Below are 22,184 nucleotides of genomic sequence, written 5' to 3'. Positions count from 1 at the left end.
AATATTCTAGGTTTTGGTCAAAAATCATAGCCCTAGCAGCTTCTATAATTGTCCTATTCTTTCTTTCTCCTACCCCATTTTGCTCTAGGTTATAAGGAATAGTGTACTCCCTCTTAATCCCTGATTCTTTACAAAACCTTTTAAACAAGTCTAAGGTATATTCTCCTCTGTTATTAGTTCTAAGGGCTTTAATTTTATGTCCTAAAATTTTTTTAGTTAATTCTTTGAATTCTTTAAATCTTTGTAGGATTTCTTCTAATTCCTTAAAGTTCTTCATCTTCTACTTTTGGTTTCCCTCCTTTCTTTAGTTTTTTGGATTCCTCTTGAAGAAAATCATTCTTGAGTCTATTGATGTTTGGGAGCTAATCTCTGCTACTTATTCCTTGTGCAAATGTCTCCCATGAATCTGGCAATCCATCTATAGCCATAAGCATTAATTTTGTGTCACTAATGATGGTTCCTATGCTTGATAGTTGATCTCTAATGCCAACAACTCTTAAGAAGTAAGAACTTATCAATTCTCCTTTCTTTATTTGAATGTGATTTAATTGACTTTTTAGTGCAAGAACCCTGGTTACATTGTTTACTTTATAGGCATTTTGTGATGCATTCATCATATCAAAGGCTACCTTTAATGATTTTAGACTCCTCTTAATCATTATTAATCAACTGTATTATGGTTATGATTTAATCATTATTACATAGTGTGTGTCTAATGTCTAATGACAATTAAGTTACAATAACCAATATTAAATAACGTAGATACATGTCTTTTCATGAGATGTCTCTTCTACTCCAATTTATTGTTAAGAATATTAACCAAGATAAACCTACAGGTCTAACAATACAAACCGTACTTCCTCTTAATAGTAATATATCTCTAATGTTGGCATTTAATGATATATATATATATATATATATATATATATATATATATATCCTATAGGTGCCAAGTAAGCCCTTTAGAAAGGATATATAAATAGGTTGTAAATGCAGATTATAGGACACACAATTATAACAGTCTACTCCTATAAGCATTTTATATCTTGCAATTTATATCTGAGATTCTCAATCACAATAAAAGGTTCAATATTCAGTATTGTATCTGCATTATAACAAGCACTAATTTCATCAATATTCATACTACTTAGAAGATCATTCTCAGCATATAAGACTGGATTAAAAATCTGATTAAGAGATAAGGATTTAGCATAAACTTTACATGGTATCAGAGCTCTGGTAATCAAACCTAGGCTTTGCTAAATTTCAATAATCAGACTTTGTACACATCAAGCAACAATCTTCTATCTTCCATGGCTTACACAATTAGACCCAAGGATAGGTTTGATAGGAAAGAGCACTTTGAAGCTTGGAAGTTCAGAATCACAATGATTCTTGAAGAGAACAATGTAAAACAATTCATTGATGGAGCATCTAAATAACCCCTAGTTGAACCTCACAAATCTCTCTGGAGTAGAGGAAATAGAAAAGCTATTCAAATCATCTCGGATGGAGTTAAAAATGATATTTTACCTATGCTTACAAAACATCAAACTTCCTTTGATATGATGAATGCATTACAAAATGCCTATGAAGTAAACAATGTAACCAGGGTTCTTGCACTAAAAAAGCAATTGAATCACATTCAAATAAAGAAAGGAGAATTGATAAGTTCCTACTTCTTAAGAGTTTTCGGCATTAGAGATTAACTATCAAGCATATGAACCATCATTAGTGACACAAAATTAATGCTTATGGCTATAGATGGATTGCTAGATTTATGGGAGACATTTGCACAAGGAATAAATGCCAGAGATTAGCTCCCAGACTTCAATAGACTCGAGAATGATTGTCTTCAAGAGGAATCCAAAAAACTAAAGAAAGGAGGGAAACCAAAAGTAGAAGATGAAGAACTTCACATTCTTAATACAAACTCCTATAAAGGAAAGAAGAAGCATTTCAAGAAGAAAAAGGGAAATCAAAAGAATGAAAGCCCAAGAAAGATCTATCTAAAATAAAGTGTTTCAAATGTAAAAATTTTATTTTTCACTATAGATCTAATTGTCCTAAAAATTCCAAACAATAGGAAAATTTTACAAATGTCATTAGAGATGAAGATACTTATGATCCCGAGAACCATGTTTTGTATTCCTCTCTATCAAATGAAATTTCAACTAAAGCATGGGTAATTGATAGTGGATCTTCTAGACATATAATAGGATACAAAGAAACTCTAGATTATTTATCAGAGAAGGTTAATGGAAAAGTTACCATTGGTGATAACTCAACACACTCTATTGAAGGAATTGAAAATTGTACTTTGAAACTAAAATTAGGAAATACTCTTCTTCTTAAAAGTGTACTCTAAGTACCGGGGATTAAAAGAAACCTAATCTCAATTACAACACTTGAAGATGATGGACACAAGGTTGCATTCATGGATGGAAAAGTATTAACTTGAGCTAAGAACTCTTCCATCAAGAAAGAAAAGTTAATTGGTCAAAGAAAAGGATATTTTTATGAATTGAATACAAAATCTAGTCAATCCATTCAAGCCCTAGTCCACAAAGCTGAAGATTCAAATGAAATATGGCACAGAAGATTAGGGAATATAAATTTTAAAAATTTATCCACTATTGAAAATATGGTTACTAGATTACCCAAATTAAATAAAGACCACCCTAGTATTGTGTTTTCTAATGGTGTGCTCTAGGTAAAAGCACTAGAAGTCCCTTTCATGACAGTACTAGGAAAACAAATAATGTACTAGAATTAATTCATAAATATTTATGTGGACCTATATCTTCTCGTTATCTTGGAGGATTTTGGTATTATATCTTGTTCATAGATGACTTCTTCAGAAAAATATGGATTTAATTTTTTAAATGCAAGGAATCAGAAGAAATCCTACAAAGATTTAAAGAATTCAAAGAATTAACTGAAATTTTTTTAAGACATAAAATTAAAGCCCTTAGAACTGATAATGGAGGAGAATATTCCTTAGACTTGTTTAAAAGGTTTTGTAAAGAATTAGGATTAAGAGGGAGTACACTGTTCCTTATAACCTAGAGAAAAATGGGGTAGGAGAAAGAAAGAATAGGACAATTATAGAAGCTGCTAGGGCTATGATTTTTTACCAAAACCTATAATATTATCTTTGGGAAGAAGCCTCTTGTACTACTGTATATATTTAGAACATAATTCCTCACTCCTATCTTAAAGGTAAAACACCTGAAGAAGTATTTACTAAAGTAAAACCCAATACAAGTCATCTTAGAATTTTTGGATGTCTGGTATTTATCCATGTTCCAAAAGAAAAGAGAACCAAGTTAGAACCCTCTGAAGGAAAGGTATTTTTGTAGGGTATAGTAAAACTTCTAAAGCATATAGGATTTTCATACTTGGACAAAAAACTATTGAACTTAGCAGAGATGTAATCTTTGAAGAAGATATTGCATTCAAAAGAGCCATAAGTTCTGACGAAGCTTCTTCTTTATCTAGTTTTGAAAGAAATTGTGAATTTGGGTCATAGAGGGAGAACTTAGAAGAAATTGAAGATGGAATTCAAAATATGAACCTTGAAGAAAATTCAAAGAAAAGACCACTTTGGGCCATTAAAACAGTTGAAGCAACTTAAGACTTTGTTGCACCTTTCAGAATAGTCAGAGAAAGCAAAAGACCTAAAAGATTCTCTAGTTATATAGCTAACATAAGTGATTTATCCAAAATAGAGCCAACCAATCCCTCTGATGCTATTAACTATACAAATTGGAAAGAAGCTATGATAGAAGAATACCAATCTATCATGAAAAATGATGTTTGGAAAATTGTTCCAAGACCTAAAGGAAAATATGTTGTTTCTTCCAAGTGGATATTTAAAATAAAGCATGTTGTTGATTTTAGTATTGAGAAGTATAAAGCCAAATTTGTAACAAGAGGATTTTCTCAGAAAGAAGGGATTGATTATGAAGAAAGCTTTTCTCCTGTGGCCACATACACCTCCGTAAGAGTAGTCTTAGCAATTGTCGCATCAAAGGGATGGAAGGTACATCAAATGGATCTAAAAACAACATTCCTAAATGGAAAGATTTCAAAAGAAGTACATCTAGAGCAACGTGAATGATTTGAAACTCATGATCCTAATGCTTTTGTTTATAGACTCAAGAAAGCTCTCTATGGGCTTAAACAAGCTCCCTGGGTTTGGTACGAAAGAGTTGATAATATCTCACTATCTTAAGATTCTCCAAGAATGAAGCTGATCCAAATTTATATTATAAAAGAGATAAAGATGATATGGTAATTCTAATACTGTACGTTGATGATCTACTAATAGTAGGTGATAATCATCTCATAGATTAGTGCAAGAAAGATCTAACTATAGAATTTGAGATGAAAGATCAGTGCATACATTAGCTGATGATGAAGTCTATTCTCACTAAATTTTTGTTCCATTATATGTTCAAGACACCAAAGAAAAGATTTGGTAGAATTCAACTAGAATACTAGTGAGAAATTGCAAAAAAGAAAATAGTGTGCGCATAAGTCCCTATAGAACCACTTATCTTAAAAAAATATCGGTCAGCAAGCTTGCAAAGAAATATTCCCCAACATCACCAATTGTAAAAGTATAATTGCCATGGTACAGAAATATTTTGTGATATTACTTGGTTACAATTTGAAATTTCATGACACTATGCCACACTTTTAGAAAATAAAAATTTGAATGTAAACCTTGTTGCCTTTTTCCTTATTATAGTGATCCTCCAATGTTGATAAGACCCATCCTCCCATCTATACTAGCTCTTGTTCAAGCCTAGAACTGTAACCATTCAAATTCTAGCCAAATCAGATCGTCTCTTGATGTCCTTCCATACAATCGCCAGTTTTGATTGCTTGAAGTCTATTCCCTACATGCACAATGGATAAGACATTGGTACATTTAAAACCATATCCATCCTAAAAGTCATTGTGATGGCTAGCAATTTGGCTATATCAAAAGATAAGATAGTTACAAATAAAATAATTTTCACATACTTTAAAGTTCTATAGCAGCATTTGCTAGATTGTTGGCTTCACCATTAAGCTCCTGTAATTTGCATATGAAAAGAAACATATTATCATACACTAGAACAACTGGTGTCTATAATTAGACATGAATTTTAAAAAGGGAAACTAAAAATTTGGTGAGTGACACAAAAAACATTCATTCCTATAAATTTATCTAAGTTCCTATATCTATATCATTCTTGCAATTTTGAAGTCTCAAAATAGAAATTGACACGACTAATCTGTTTATCAATTTAACTTTTTGAGCATAAAAAAATTACCCAATAAATACACTTGAGCACATTCATAAGTGTTTAATATATTTCAACTCTCAGTAAGCTCATTGCATTAAGCTTATGCAAGAAGACATTCAAAATATTAATAACTTGGTGAACGATATTATTAAAAAAAATCATGTTGATCGTACTCATCAATATAAGTTTCCCTAAAGCCATAGAAGTATTTTTTATGATGTCAAACAAATATAATTGCAAAGAGTGTGCACTTTACCTTGTCTACGTGATTCATGCAGAATTCCTTAAATTTACTTTTCAATTGCTTCGTCTCCCTATGTAACCCAACGATGTTCTTACTTTTGACTGTGCATAAACCTTGGACCTGCAATTACATCACATCTTAGTGGAAAAGTAGTCCCAAGTATGAAAATATCTTAAATGAATGCAGAAGAACAATTCCTGTTGAAATTAATAGTAATTATATTTTAAACTATGCCCATGCATAAGTCTTAGACTATTACAAAAAAAAATTTCAGCTGAAACAACCTACAAAAAGATTCAAAATAGATGGATTGTATGCAGGAGCTCATAAATATATACTCACAAAGGCTCCTTGGAAGAAAGTACAATGTGAAAAGAACCAACAACACAAAATGTAAATTTGAGCCATCAAAAATAAACTACAGAAAAATAATAAATATAAATCAAGACAGAAATTTGACAATTCATTCAGATAAAAAAAACATGATCTAATTGTCAAGTCCACTTCAATCAAGATAAAAGATAGACCTAGCTAATAAAAAATAGCCATAAAGAAGAATTAAACTCAACACATACACTATTAATATGCATATAGGAGATGGGAAGCTATTGGTGAATGGATTCTAATTTATCCATGCTACATAGGAATGTGTCTCAACCCCTCGAACCCCCATCCCCATCCCCTAGCATGTTTGCAGGACCTCGACGGGATGTTAGTGAATGTTTTCATGCCATCCCCGCAATCTACCATTCACAAAAATCATCCCAAAAGATATTCCCAATATTGGGGACATTGAAGAATGCAAAGGGGACAATTGGCTATCCTGAAAAGGCAATGAATGTCTGAGATGTCCCTTGACAGTCTCAAGCATCCCCACTGACTAGCATGTTTGCAGGATGACAAGATTTTAGCAAATTTTGTCTTGTCATCCCCCCAATCTACCATTCAAAAGAATCATCCCAAAAGATATTCCTAATATTGGAGACATTGAATTATGCAAAGGGGACAGTCGGCTATCCTGAAAAGCCAACGAATGTGTCAGATGTCCCCTGATAGTCTTAGGGATAGCTAGGTGTCCCCTCTGAAAATGAAAGCTTCACGTTAGTTTCATCCAAAAAGAGATGATTTTTAATTTTTTTTTCAGTTAGAGTTGACAGGGATCTCGCCAACTATCCCATGCCCCTTATACACCCAAACATCTTGTTTTCCATGCAAAAGAAGAAAAAACTAAAGTAAGAACTCGAAACTTTGAGCTTCAAGGAACTGTAATTGAAAACTTGAAGCTTGGCATCTTGAAAACACTAAGGAAATTTCAAATAGCATATTGATATAACAGTGTCAAGGTACGTTATCTTGTGTTTTAGTTTTTGTAGCTTTTTAGACAGGGTTTGAAAATTCTAACTACTATTAAGTTTACTTCTTTTCTTTAATATAATGGTTTTAGTTTTTGTAGCTTATTAGACGGTTTGAAAATTCTAACTACTATTAATTTTACTCTTTTTTTCAGATAATGGTTTCCTTTTGCTATACCAAAAATTCAACAGTTTTCAAAGTTCCAATGATGACAATGTGAATGAGGACAATGAAGAAATCGAAACATATATTTCTTCTAATTCTAAAAATCCAAGCATAGGTTCTATTGGAACTCCACGAGAATGTTTTGAATGTCATTCACCCTCTCTTCAAAAATTTGCAAAAGGGTCATTCAACACAAAATACCATTTCTTCAATTTGGCAGCAATTTTTCCATTAATAAGGGTGAAAATACAAGTGCAGCAGGCACTGGTTATCATATTTGTAAAACTGATTACCATTTAAGTCATACTAGGATCATAAAACATCTATTGGGTGAGTGTGGACATGTCATGTCCCCATTTTAGCTATGTCTAGCAGTGACATGAGAGTTAGCCTATTATGGAGTCTCATAGGCTGGTAGTGGTGATCAGGGACTCAGTTAAGGTTTTAAGCGTTCGAATTTGGTATTATAGGCAATAGTAGATTAGTTGAGAGTAGTTCCTTAATTTTAGGAGGCAGTTCCTTGATTGTAGGAGGAGATTCCTACCTTTTAGGAGGTGGTAACATTTCCAGAGTTGAGGTTCTATGAGATCACCTGTTGGTCTCAATTTCAAGAGATTTGGGTGTGTTCCCTATATTTTAGGAGTATCCCTAGATTTGAGGGTGTGACTGCCAGTTGGCCTAGGTTGTTCGGCATTAGTCACAAGCAGGTGACAAACTCAGTTTCATGTTTTAAAGGTGTTTTGGTTGTTCCTTGGCTACTTGGGAAATATTTTAATATATTTAAATATTCTCCTCAGTTAGCATTTTAATAATTTAAATAAGGCTAAGTTTTTAGCCATTTTGGAGTAATAAGGAGTTTTTTGGCTCCATTTGCATCTATTTGCCTATGTGTGATAGCTCATTGAAAGAGCTCAATCTCTAGTATTTGATTATCACTTGCTAAGACTTATTTGATGCTTGGAGCTATTTTTCATTAATAAAGTAATGATTTCCTTCTATTTGGACGCCTTTATTAGGAAAATAATGTTATATTATAAGGTTCAAATGCAATCCACTTTAGGGTTCTTTTAGTGTTTGAATTTCCTTGGAGAGGGGATATAAGGAGAAGGCAACCTAAAGAGGAGTATATTTTATCATTTTATCATCCTATTTTGGACACCATTGCCCTGGACGAGCATTCCTCACCTAGGACACAAACCCTAGTGTTGAGATATAATTTGTTGGGACAGAGCCCTCAGCAAGATTAGATTTGAAGGTTCCTATGCATATAGTTTGATCAAGGCAGTGGATCAGTTTCTAGTATTGCAGTTACACTTTACAAGCAGTGGATTTTTAGGGAAGGTGGCCACTTTGGTTCAGCCCGACATTTATAATAGCAGCTCACGCAGATCCCATTTTTAGCTAGTATCCATCTTGTTTGAAGCATATTTGTATTGGTACTATTCTAGAACAAATCAGACTTTGCTGGTATGGTTTTAGAATCATTTCCAGATTAGTATATATTGCTACATATTATTTCTATCACTTCTATTTATTAGTTATTGTTATTTATTGATTGTAATAAATATATTCTAAAAAATACAAAAAGAAATAACATTCTTCTGCAACTTCTGTCTAGCTCTATAAGATCAAAGAAAAATCTATAGGAAAATATAATTTATATAATTAAATATTATAGTAGCAATAGAGAAAATATCCATTTGGGATAAATCAGTGGTATCAGAGCCTGATCTTGCCAGCCTGTGGATTTGATTACAAATCTATGCATCCAAGAGCTGAGATACACAGATTTTATATGCGTAGGAGAGTTCAACCTAAGCAAGGTTTTGGAATTGAATAGGAAGTTCCTACCAACCTGTTGGGTTAGTTGCAGGTGAATACCATGGCCAGAATGAAAAATGGGTTCTCTAAGGTTTCATCTATGTCAATAGGTACAAATAAGAGGCCTCCTGCTAAGGCTTTCAATGATGCAATAATGAGAAGCTACCATCAGTATCGTTCTCTTCCTAAGGAGATACAAGACATGCTTGCATTCACATAATTTATGGGTATATCAGATGCCAAGGATGATTTGGTATCCAAAAGTTCATATCAACAACAAGGAAGGAAAGAAGAATCAAAGGATAGGAAAAAAGGTATTGGGAGAGAAAATAAGTTAACAAAGGAAACACTAACCAACAATAACCAACAAGAGGAATTACCACATGAAGATCTTGAGGGGGTATTAAAAGAGGATATTGAAGAGAGCCCTACTCTTCAATGGTAGTCCACATCCTTTGCTTATGGATTTAGACATGTGCATAAGCTTATTTTGGAGAGCCAACTGAAGGTTGGTGAAGAAAATGTCATTGCAGCCTTGTCACATTTTGATAGTTCTCACAAGTTAGTAGAAAGCTACATTTGGAAGGTCCAACTTGAGGGAAGACATAAATGTAAAGAAGAGGCTTCATCAATCTCTAATTTTCATGTGCTTAAGACAACCATGGAGGCAATGAAAAATAATTACTTAAACCTTTTTTAAGATAGAGATCATCTTCTTGGCCTTGGTGTTATTTACTCTATTTCTTTGAGGGGGAAAGAAGAGGAGATTGATCAACTTATTTTAGAACTTTTAAAGGTTAGAAAAACTTTGGAAAATTCTCAAGAAGCTCTCCTCATGGCAGAAAATTAGATTGAAGAACTAAGTAGGGAGTTGAGTTTAATCCATGCTTTACCTAGAAAATCAAAAAATGGGAGGAACATTGTGTGGAGCTGAGTCTACTACATTCTACTTTAGCTCAATCAAAAAACCTACTTCTTGCAACATCCTGTTCAAAAAGACAACATATTCATGAGGTGAATGAGGAAGAGGATCCACTTGATGATACATTATCCAATGACACCAGTAGTTCCAATACTGAGGATATACAAGATGATTCCAAAGAAGGTATAGAGGAGGATTCCAAAACTTTGAGTTTGGATAGTGGCAATTTTACTTCCCATTCTCATGAGCTTGTTGCCTATAGTCTTTAAAAAGTTGATGACATACATTCAGTCATTGCCGATAACCCCTTTTCTAAGATGAGTGCTGATTTAATTTCAGATAACCAACCATTTGAATCAGATGATGAGGAGACTCTTGATCTTGATGACACAAATGATATGAGGAGCTTAATCTTGGAGTATGATTGTGAAGTTAAGCATACACTTGGTGGGCCAACCACTCAAAAATTGTCCCTTATGGGCATGGATGACACATATACTTCTGTTAAGAGGTGGCCTCATGGTTTCCTTGACAATGCAGAAATAACCTTATTGATTGGTGACTTTGTACTCTTCAATCCATTGAGGATTAGTGACTATCCTAATGGGTATCTTATGACTCATCTGAGTTTTTCACTATCTACATTAGGTTTTCAACAATATGGGAGTGTTGGGAGGTGTCCTTATAGGTTAGCGATGGAGTGGGGAGTGTTTTTTTTTTATTGGAATTGGTTTGATAGTATGTTTGATATCACTTGTGTTGCTAGTCAGAGTTATGATAGTGAGATATGGTGGCCATTGTTGATAGTTTTTGAGAATGCAAGATATTACTCACCCATAGTTATGGTGTCCTGCATAAACAAAGGGTTACTTGATAGTGATGGTGATAATATGAAGTTCTTCTACATCACACATAGTACAAGATTATCAGGCATGTTGGAGAGGTTGCATATGAGATTGAGTTACGATCTGGCAATAGGATTCATAATGTGTTCCATGTGTTGTGTCTAAAAAAGGCATCGGGACAACATATTATACCATCTCCAGATCTTGGAAGAGAGGGAACAGTGGCTAAGAAGCAAGGTGATTCCAGAGTATTTGATTTGCTAGAGAGGTCTCCCTATAAAGGATGCCACTTGGGAGGGCGAGACTATTGTACAACATACAACTTTGCAATTTCTTGTGGGCAAGCATCTCCAATATGGGGGGATTTGTCATGTACCCATTTTAGCTTTGTCTGGTAGTGACATAAGAGTTAGCCTATTATGGAGTCTCGTAGGCTAACAATGGTGATCAGGGACTCAGCCAAGGTTTTCAGCATCTAGATTTGGTATTACAGGCAATAGTAGATTAGTGGAGAGCAGTTCCTTGATTTTAGGAGGCAATTCCTTGATTGTAGGAGGAGATTCCTACCTTTTAGGAGGTGGTGACATTTCCAGAGTTGAAGTTCTATGAGATCATCCCCTGGTCTCAATTTCAAGAGATTTGGGTGTGTTCCCTATATTTTAGGACTATCCCTAGATTTGAGGCTGTGACTACCAATTGGCCTAGGTTGTCTAGCATTAGTCATAGGCAGGTGAAAAACTCAATTTCATGTTTTAGAGGTGTTTGGGTTGTTAGCATATTTGGCTACTTGAGAAATATTTTAATATATTTAAATATTCTCCTAAGTTAGCATTTTAATAATTTAAATAAGGTTGTGTTTAGCCATTTTGGAGTAATAAGGAGATTTCTAGCTCCATTTGGATCAATTTGCCCATGTGATAGCTCGTTGGAAAGAGTTCAGTCTCTAGTATTTGATTATCACTTGCTAGGACTTATGTGATGCTTGGAGCTATTTGTCATTAATAAAGTAACGATTTCCTTCTATTTGGATGCCTTTATTAGGAAAATAATGTTATATAATAAAGTTCAAATGCAATCTACTTTAGGGTTCTTTTAGGATTCGAAATGCCTTGGAGAGAGGATATAAGGAGAAGACAACCTAAAGAGGAGTATCTTTTATCATTTTATCATCCTATTTTGGATGGCATTGCTCTGGAAGAGCATTCCTCACCTAAGACGCAAACCCTAGTGCTAAGAGTAGATTTTTTGGGACGTAGCCCTCAACAAGATCAGATTCGAAGGTTCTTATGCATACAATTTGATCAAGGCAGTGGATCGGTTTCTAGTATTGCAGTTACACTTTGCAGGCAATGGATTTTTAGGGAAGGCGGCCACTTTGGTTTAGCCTAACATTTATTACAACAACTCACCTAGATTCCATTTTCAGCTGGCATCCATCTTGTTTGAAGCACATCTGTATTGGTACTATTCTAGAATAAATCAGATTTTGTTGGTATGGTTTTAGAATCATTTTCAGATTAGTATGTATTGCTACATATTATTTCTATCACTTCTATTTATTAGTTGTTGGTATTTATTCATTGTAATAGCTATATTCTGAAAAATACGAAAGAAACAACATTCTTCTGCAACTTTTGTCTAGCTCTATAAGATCAAAGAAAAATCTATAGGAAAATATAATTTATATAATTAAATATTATACCAGTAGTAGAGAAAATATCCATTTAAGATATTTTAGGACAAAGGATTAAAGTTAGTAAACATGTCATCAGAATAAAATGTTAAAATGGAAAAGTTGGAGTGAGGTCAAAATCAATGGTACTACTCATAATAAGAAACAAAAATCTACTGATTATAATGACTAGTCCAATGAATTTGTTTGCAAGAGATGGGGTAGAGGGAAATGAAAAGACACTTTTCTAAAAGTGGAAAAATACAAAAATACGGTTGATAAATATGCAAAAACGTGAAAAAGCCAATGATTCAATTGCCACATATTTTTATGCCCTATTCATTTCATTTTGCTAGGTCCCATTATTTCAAAGCTCTACCAAAAAATGCAATGGTAGTTGGACCCTCTTGTGCTCCCCTTCGAGAATAGCAATTGCATCCCTTCCTCCTTGAAAAACAAGTCTCAAAAGAAAACAAGTTGATGTATCATTCCATGAAAGGAAAGTGGTTGTGAAAATGTCAATTAGTATTGAGCATAGTATAGTTGTTTCTAAATTATTAAAGCATTGAATATTAATTGGCACCATATATATCAATTGTTTAAGAAAATTTTCCTGAGTTGGATGGGTGAATAAATCTCAAGTTATTGGAATATGGTAGAAAGGAATATTAGAGAACTATCAAAGCCTACTTCCTACTACCATATCAAGGATGTTGTAGATATTTTTTAGTTGCACAAAAATGTATAAAAGTTTTAGCAATTAGGATTCTAAGACCAGTTGTTTGCACATGTGCTATAGATTGGATTCGCTAGTTTTCCTAATGGACTTTTGTGCCTCCTTAGCAGTTGTAGAAATTTGTTGTTTAGTTTTCAGTGGCTATTTAAAAATAACGAAGAATCAAGAACTCCAAATAAAATATTTGCATGAGTTCAAAACATATGAAGAGAATCAAAGCACACTGTTAGAGAACCCAAAGATGTTGAAACCTCATTTATTAGTTGGAGAAATAGGGGAATTTAATGGTGTAAAATAAGAAAGAAAAAAGATAATGATAAATTTATTATTTTACTAATGTCCAACAAATGACTACAAGAAGTCAATGGGACTGAAGAGCCAAACAAGAGAACAACCAATAGAAGGAACACCAAATGGTGACCACAAAACAAAGAGCAACGGAAAGAAGGAAAGAGAATCTTGGACCTTGACAAACATAAAGAGGGTAGAAGGGCAAGAAAAAAACCTCAAGCCATTAAACAAACTAGGGAATCGAGGAGGCAATAAAAATAAAAAACCCAAGGACAACCTAGGTGGTGCCGATGATGTTGCCTCTGAAGGTGACTCACTTGCCAGGGAGAGGATCTCTACGAGTAAGATCTGTGGGTCTCACAAAATTGGAATGAGAAGGCAAAGGTAAATGCTTTTTGGTGCCACACACCATATTAAGCAAGAATGAGGTAATGAGTTGATTAGACAAAGGGAAAAAGGGGCACCAAAAAGAATGATCCCATGCACAGATGGCCTCCTGCATATAAAGAGAAACACATCTTTGATCTATGTACCTAAAGGAGAGAGATCGTGCCTCCCTAAAAATTTAATAGAACTTGCCTATGTAGTGGAAGATAATGTGCTCCTCAAACTCCACCTCACTAAGAGTACAAAGCTAGAAAATCCTATCCAATTGGTGATCAGTACGATCTATCTAACCAAAGGAGGGAAGAGATTAGGCCTCCATGAAAAGACAATAGAACTTGCCTATGCAGTGGAAGATAATGTGCTCCTCAAACTCCACCTCACTAAGAGTAAAAAGCTAGCAAATCCTATCCAACTAGTGGTTAGTATGATCTATGTACCTAAAGGATGAGAGAGATCAGGCCTCCATGAAAAGAAAATTGAACTTGCCTATGCAATGGAAGATAATGTGCTCCTCAAACTCCACCTCACTAAGAGTACAAAGCTAGAAAATACTATCCAACTAGTGGTCAATACCATCTCAAAGATGGTGGGAATTGGCTTCAAACAACCCAAAGGAAATCTTGAAGGACTACAGCCGATGAAAAGAGGTATAAAAAGGATACACAATGATGTCATCTTGAAGGTCCAAAAAGTGCTCAACATAAAAGACATCTTTGGGAAAAGACCCTGGTGAGGTGCTTACCTAGGTGATGTGAATGTACCAAAGTAATGAGACTCGAACCCGGCTTAAACTCGACAAGGGTAACTCGACTCGTCACCCAGCTCGAACTCACCTATGACTTGGCAGTAACTTGGCAAAGTAATAAAACCCTTGAAATTTAGAAATTTTTTTGGATTTAAATTAATTCCGTGCACCCTTGATTGAATAAAGATTAAACACACAAAAACATCATAAAATAGAAGGTAATTTGAGCACATATAGAACATACATCGATTACGTAACTACAAAGGAAAAAAAATTAAAAATCAGCCGAGTCAGATGAGTCAGTCAAGTTACCCTGCCAAGTCAGTCGAGTCAACTCAGTTGACCAGTCAAGCTAGGGTCACAAGTCATTTTGACCTGGATGAGGTAACTTGACTAGCTAAATCAGACAACTTGCCCAACTCATGACGAGTCTTGTTACTATAGAATGTACTACCTGTAAATATCATTCTTGATGGACATGTTCAATTACTGCCTAGGAGGGAGGAGGTGGAGGGTCATTCAAAGGATACTAGAATAGGAGAAGACAATAAATCTCAATTCTAATAGTACCTAGAAGGGTTGTGGCCCTTCTAAACCAACAATGAGACCAACTAGAGTGAGAAAAAGAGAGAAAAAGGGACTTAGAGAAGTAGTAGGTGAAGTAAGTGATGAGAGTTATTTGTCATAAATTATCTTATATTTTACCCTTTACATAAGCCTTCATCCTTATTTTCACTTTCCATGTTCTATTCCATTTTCCCATTTTTTGTTGCATATATTTCAATATATATACATAATATTTAGTTTAGTTTTTAGATAAAATATTTGATTGTATTTTACTAGAATTTATTATGCCATAGGAAATTCATATTTCATATGGAGAAGAAATCCCAAATATGTGACAGCCTATAAGCAAATTCAATATTAATTATTTATGACTAAAATCAAGAAGAAGCTTGTGGCTAAAATCAAGGAGAAGATTTTGGTTAAAATCAAGGAGAATATTGTGGCTAAAATCAAGTAGCAAATTATGGTCAAAATCAAGAGGAATATTGTTTGAGTATTGTTTGCTAAAAATATGATGGAGTGATATTTGAATATGAAACCTACCAAATCCTATTCATTTCTATTACCACTCCACCATGTATGATTTTCAAAATGTCACATTCCATTTACTCAAATAACAATGCTCATTTCAAATAAAATGGGAGACCAATGGTTTAGAACCATTGATCTTAGCCTTCCAATTACAGCCTTTTAGCCGATGGGTTATGTATGCTCTTTCCTATCTAATCTGTATTATATTCTATCTAAAATGAAATTGCTTTGTAATTAGAAAATGGAGGACCCAACGGTTCCAACTATTCAGCTCTTAAATGAGGGCTAAGAGATGAGATAAAGGAAGTTGTAGCACTTTACATGATGATGTAGCTTTGTCAATTCTGATCCACGTAATTCTACTTCAATATTACTTGTCTTGGGGTAAAAGGTTTGTTTTGGTTTTGGATTGAAACAATTCTTATTATGAGCAAATTGGAGGATTGTGGTTTGGAGCATCAATCTCCTATATTTTCTCTCTGCACACTCAATAATCTACAAATATAGCCAAGAGACAAATAAATTTTTCTTGCCATGAATAACCATCATTTCCTATATTTTATTTTCTTGTCTTAACTACCTGCAACCTTTAAACAAGGCCGTACAGAAACTATTATTCTGTTTGTTTAAAACAATATCAATTGTGGTACATATTTGTTATCAGCTGCGTATATATAACCACCATAAGGAAAACTCAATGAAAAACTCTGTATTCTATCTGAGAAATAAAATATCGATTGTGCTAATCAGTCCAATGTCCACCATATTTTATCTCACAGCCTAACAAACTGGGAAGGGGGCCCACACTTTCCAAATCTCCAAGCCATAGGATTCATAGTAGGAGATTTCAGCAAACCTTAGATCCATTATATTTCAGCAGTGGAATAAAAATACTTCTCAAATATAGTGACGAACAATAGAGAAGTTGGGCAATCTTAGCTATACCTCAGCAACTAGATTGCAAGTGGAATTCTTAGAATTTCCAACCCTTATACATCAGCAAGGGCACAAACTTCAAACTCAAAAATGTCACAAAGACAAAAAAAGTAAATAATATTTAAATGGATGCTTTAATTATCAAATGGGCTCATATTTATAATCTCCAAATGGCACTAAATTTCCCAAATGAACTTCACTTAAGAAGCTTCCCACACACAACATTAAAACATAATAAAGTGCCATTATAAACTAATTTATTAATTTCTCTTGGCTCCAAAAATGACCTTTTTCCACCATAGCTTCAAATTTTGACATGTAAGGCCATTGTTTCTTGTTCCCATGATTTAAAACTTTTTGTCCCAATTCCAAAAAACTATGATACTAAGGTGACCAATCAATAACACTAATAAAAATAGCAACCTCAGGGTATTTAGATGAATAATAATAATTCACCCGTCTTGCATAATCAACTAATGAAGCATCAGAATCAAAATCTCACAACACCAAAGTGATCATGATGATGAAAGACAGTGAATGAACCTAACAAAGTGACTTACTATAAATAGATGCACTCTCCAACATTCTTGGAGCCCAAACTAGAAGCTCGAAATAAAAATTGAGAGCATCCTCCAACTCCTCTGACTTGACTAAGCTCATCGGAACCGACAAATTGACTTACTATAAATAGTAAGACCCTCAAACAAAGCCAAAACACACCATATGCTGCTTGAAAGCCTATAACCACATAACTAAGACCCACAAATCCAATTGTCAGCTCATGAGGGTCGCAATGGTGAATTGACCTAGCCAACTACAAGAACCTTCTAAAAATAAGGACATTATAGTGTTGAATTGTTAATGTTCTATCCATGTTAATCCTATATAATTGTGATAACATAACTGATCTGAACTGTAGATCATATAGATCTAGTAAAGCATCGATATCCTTAGAAAGGATTTAACCTATTGAATACCATATATATATTAACCTAATCAGTTTCCTTAGAGCATTTAATAATGTTCTAATTGGCATAATCATTGTTAGTATATTTACTAAGTTGTTTATTCTTGAGACATTGATCTGGGCAATATACACTTTGGTGTGTGTGTAGAGCCAACCTAGAAAAAGTCATGTCCTTTCTAAGGAAATGCCTCTTGAGTGCCTTATAAATAAGAGATAGGAATGTGGATAAAGAACACATAAGAATAACAAGTCTATTTCTTTAGCATTCTCTGTCTCATTCGACTTACTAGTAGAATTAAATATACAGTTGCAAATTTATACATCAATTAAAGAATACTATATATACTGGTTGGTGTTGATAAAAACACTCTTTAACAAAGTACAAAAGCTTCATATTAGAGTTGGTTGTTCAAAATTTGTAGAAACTTTACATGGTATCAAAGCTCTGGTAGTCAAACCTAAGCTTTGCAAATTAAATGATCAGACTTTAAATATCTAGCAACATCCTTCTATCTTCAAAGGCGAGCACAATCAGACCTGAGGATAGATTTGATGGGAAAGAACACTTCGTTGCTTGGAAATTCAAAATTATGATGATTCTTGGAGACAATGATGTGAAACAGTTTTTTGATAAAGCATCCAAGAAACCTGATGTTGAACCTAATAAAACTATCTGGAGTAAAGGAAATAGGAAAGCCATGCAGATCATAGTAGATGGAGTGAAAATGAAATAGTACCTATGCTAATGAAACATCAAACAACATTTCATATGTTGAATGCATTATTAAATTCATATGAGGTCAACAATGCAACTGGAACCCTTGCACTAAAAAGGAAACTAAATCATATACAGATAAAGAAGGGAGAATCTATGAACTCTTACTTCGTAAGGGTGGCTAGTCTAAGAGACAAACTTGCAAGTATAGGGACCAAAATTGAAGATAGGGAACTAACACTTATGGCTATATATGGGTTACTAGATTCATGGGAAACATTCTCACAAGGAGTACATGCTAGAGACAATCTTCTAGACTTTAATAGACTTAAAGGAGATTGCCTGCAAAAAGAATCTAAGAAACTTAAGAAAGGAGGAAGCTTGAAAATTGAAGATGAAGAACTTCATGTTCTCAATACAAATTCCTATAAAGGTAAGAAGAAGTACTTCAAGAAGAAGGGTTCATAATCTACTATATTGTTGGTGCAACTGAATTGAAGTCTAAAGAAGTAAAAATTCTCCAAACTAGGGGAGACTAGCATCACACTGGCCCCTAAGCCATTCTTGTTTCTTTGGCCATCAAAGAAGATTCTCCATACTCCACCATTATCTTATTTCATTTTCATGACATTAGGATTAGGAGTACCTTTCTCCAATATACAATATGTACCAAGGCCTATTTCCAAAGCCTCGTGTGTTGGATCAAATTGAAAAGTAGTGGCTTACTCATCTAAAAGATAATCAGGCACCTCTACTAAGGAACTGGTAGGTTCATGGGTCATTCCCTCATCATCTATCTCATGAATTATACAATTCATGTTTACAAGACTAGGTGTATAGGTCTCTATGTGATTAAGGGCAAGAGGCTTTGCCCTTATGGAAGCTGTTGTCCCATATCTTGTTGTAAAGAACATATAGGACCAATCTAATGCAATATAACCACCTATCCATGTAGTAAAGTCTCTAGAAAGATGGTAAAATGTGGCTCAACTTCAGCTATTGATATGTCTTGCGTGACAGTACAACCAGGGCATGCATGTGTTGATGTCAATTTTTGTAACACTACATAACATATAGTGATTGAATACTTGATACAGAATATCAAATACTCAATCCCTCTCTTAAAAAGTTAATACTCATGAGGACATGAGAGTAACTCCAATGTTCCTTACACCTATGGATAGTAACTCAGTATATCGATGTGATTTGCTAGTAATCACGTAGGTGAGTTTACGTTATTCATTCGAAGATAACTTAGTGGTACTTTTCTTGCTTGACTTGTTCTTTTCTCCTTGATCACTTTCACTTTCAACTACTCCTACCACTAAATTCTTATTGCTCTACTACTACTCCTATGGATGGAGAAATTAGGAAATGGACAGGGATCTAACCAAATGAAAGCTTGCCAACAACACTACCTCCATTGGTGCAATGATTCTAAGGGATACTCTTAGGATTTTCACACTGACACCTATCTTCCAACCCAACTTGAAGTACAAGCAGAAAGATGATATGCAAGTAGAACTTAGGAGCGATTGGACTAGATTACCACACAAGGCTTCCTAACAAGCCGCTAGGATGCTAGTGGCCTAGTATATAGGTCCCTATCAACATTCACTAACATCACCATACAATTAGCCATCTACTTCTACTCTAACAACATGAAATGAAATCCTACATTAATTTGAGAGATAAGAACCATGCAATACGTCAAAATGATCATGTATATCCACCATGCAAGCCACAATAATGAACAGAGAACAATTTTGATAGTATTTTGGAAAAAATTCTCCAACATAACCCTCTCACAAATGAGAGCAAAATGGCCTTATATAGAGGCTCCAAATTACAATGAATGAATGAGATTAAGAGGCAAAATCAATGGCCAATATTATTTCTTACAAACCCTAACTAGGGTTACCATTATTCAACCTATTACATGAGGGCACCAACTTTGTGGGTCAATGAGAAAATTACAATAATTTGTCAACCCATGAGAACATTGGACACTTGGCATGATTTGATTTCATGCACATGAAAGTGCCACCTCATCAACCTTATCTTAAAAATTTAATCAATCCTTGAGATGTGGTGAAGCCTTGGATGCTTGAGCTTGTCCTTAGAAACTTTCTCATCACCACTCGAACTTGCTCATACCTGATGTCCTAACCCTAAAAGGATGAGGTCTTCATGCACTTGGGGTAATCTTGCCTTGGCCTCGATGGCTTCCTTGGATGTGAACTTCTTTGCAACTTCAGAGCCTTTCTCTTGGCCACTACCTTGAAATCGAACTTAACCTCCCCCATTATCCTTGCCTTCCTTAACCATCTTGGTCTTCCCACCTTCCCATTCGAATCCAACCAAGCTAACTTGCATGAATAGCAAAGCCTTTCCCAACCTCAAATATTTTCAAATCTCTTCTACTAATTTGCTCTTTCTTGAAATTGCGAGGCTTCTTGAATCTCAATCTTCAATCAAATTCGCCCTTCACTCGATTTCATTCTTCACCAAAGCTCGCACTTCAACCTTTGTTATTTTGCAATCAAATAGAAGGGCTAAGACCACATGTGGAATTGCTTTAAGTTTTGCACTACCCTAAGTTTTAATTCTATATTCCCACTTATAATTCTAGCCCAATCAAATTATGCCCTTTCCATTTGCAATTTCATCAATAAAGTAATACATCGAATTCTGGAATTGCATACCTTGTGAGACACCCATGACTTAGTTGAGCAGCACAATGAGGTCACCATACTCTGATTTGAAGTTTGATCGGGTGAACCTTGACACCTTGGTGACTCCCTTCTTGCCTTCATGTACCCAATTCTATTTTAGGAGAGTGAAGTAGGCATCTTGATTATCCTAGTGGAACTTGGTAGCTTGATCCATTGTTTGTCTCTCAACTATATCATGTTTATAGTGCCACTATTGGTGTCACAGACTTGCTTCAATTTTGAGAAGTTTGTCTTTGACATCATGTCTTCCTTGTCATTTTTGGTATACATTCTCTTAGGGTTTTTGCTTGCACTAACATCTACCATCCTAAACACTTATTTCTACCCCTTTGTTCTAAGTGATATGGACTACACTTATTGATCTCCAACCTTCTTTCTATTGGTGGATTCTAACTTATTTCTTCCTCGCCAAGTCTTATCACTACACTTATCAATCTCCAATCTTCAAATTAGGGGTGGGACTACCATTTATTTTTACCTCTTTGTTACCTTAGGATGGACAAAACTTATATCTCCCAACTTCATTCCTAGGGTGGTCTTGCTTATTTCTACCTCACCAAATGTCTTATCATGGAATCTACACTTATCTCTCCAATCTTCAACCTATAGATGGGATGATGAAGTGGTGGATGAAAAGTACAAGCAAGGGAAGAAGAACGAAACCAAGCAAGAACAAGAGAGAGACAACCTTGCCCTTAGAGCGGCCTCTAAACATAGAATGAAGTTTGTCATTCTACCAACAAAGAATGCCTTTGGAAATTTTTCTTGCATGTGAAAATTTAGTCCTCCAAGCAAGAACGTGAAGTCATGGCAAGTTAAATAAGACCTTGGAATTCTATCCACCTTAGGCAAATATTGAAAATGCTTATTAAAAATCCTTGTCTAGGGCACCAAAATGTTTGAAAATCTTCCCTTATGTTGTCCAAATCAGACTTAATCAAATTCTTGAAATTGTCATTGAAATACTTGATCTAGGGCACAAAACAATGTCCTCAAATCTGCCTTCAACATCCTTCAATAAAGCTGCCAAAAGTAGAAGATATCAATAAAAATTACTAGAGTTTGGTTATGACCCAGCTAGGGCATGAAGTGCTGCAATAAAACTTGTCAAATCAAGCCCTCAAATTTTTCATAAATAATATAAATCAGACCTCCAAAACACTATCCAAATTCTATCCAAAATGCCCTAGAACTTGCTGCCAATAAAACCCTAACATGCACATGCAAATTGCATAGAATGAAGGTTGTCAAA

The sequence above is a fragment of the Cupressus sempervirens genome, chromosome 2, assembly GCF_028749045.1.
Source record: "Cupressus sempervirens isolate cs-2001-9-10 chromosome 2, ASM2874904v1, whole genome shotgun sequence".
NCBI classification, from domain to species: domain Eukaryota; kingdom Viridiplantae; phylum Streptophyta; class Pinopsida; order Cupressales; family Cupressaceae; genus Cupressus; species Cupressus sempervirens.
This window is presented reverse-complemented; position numbering follows the sequence as displayed.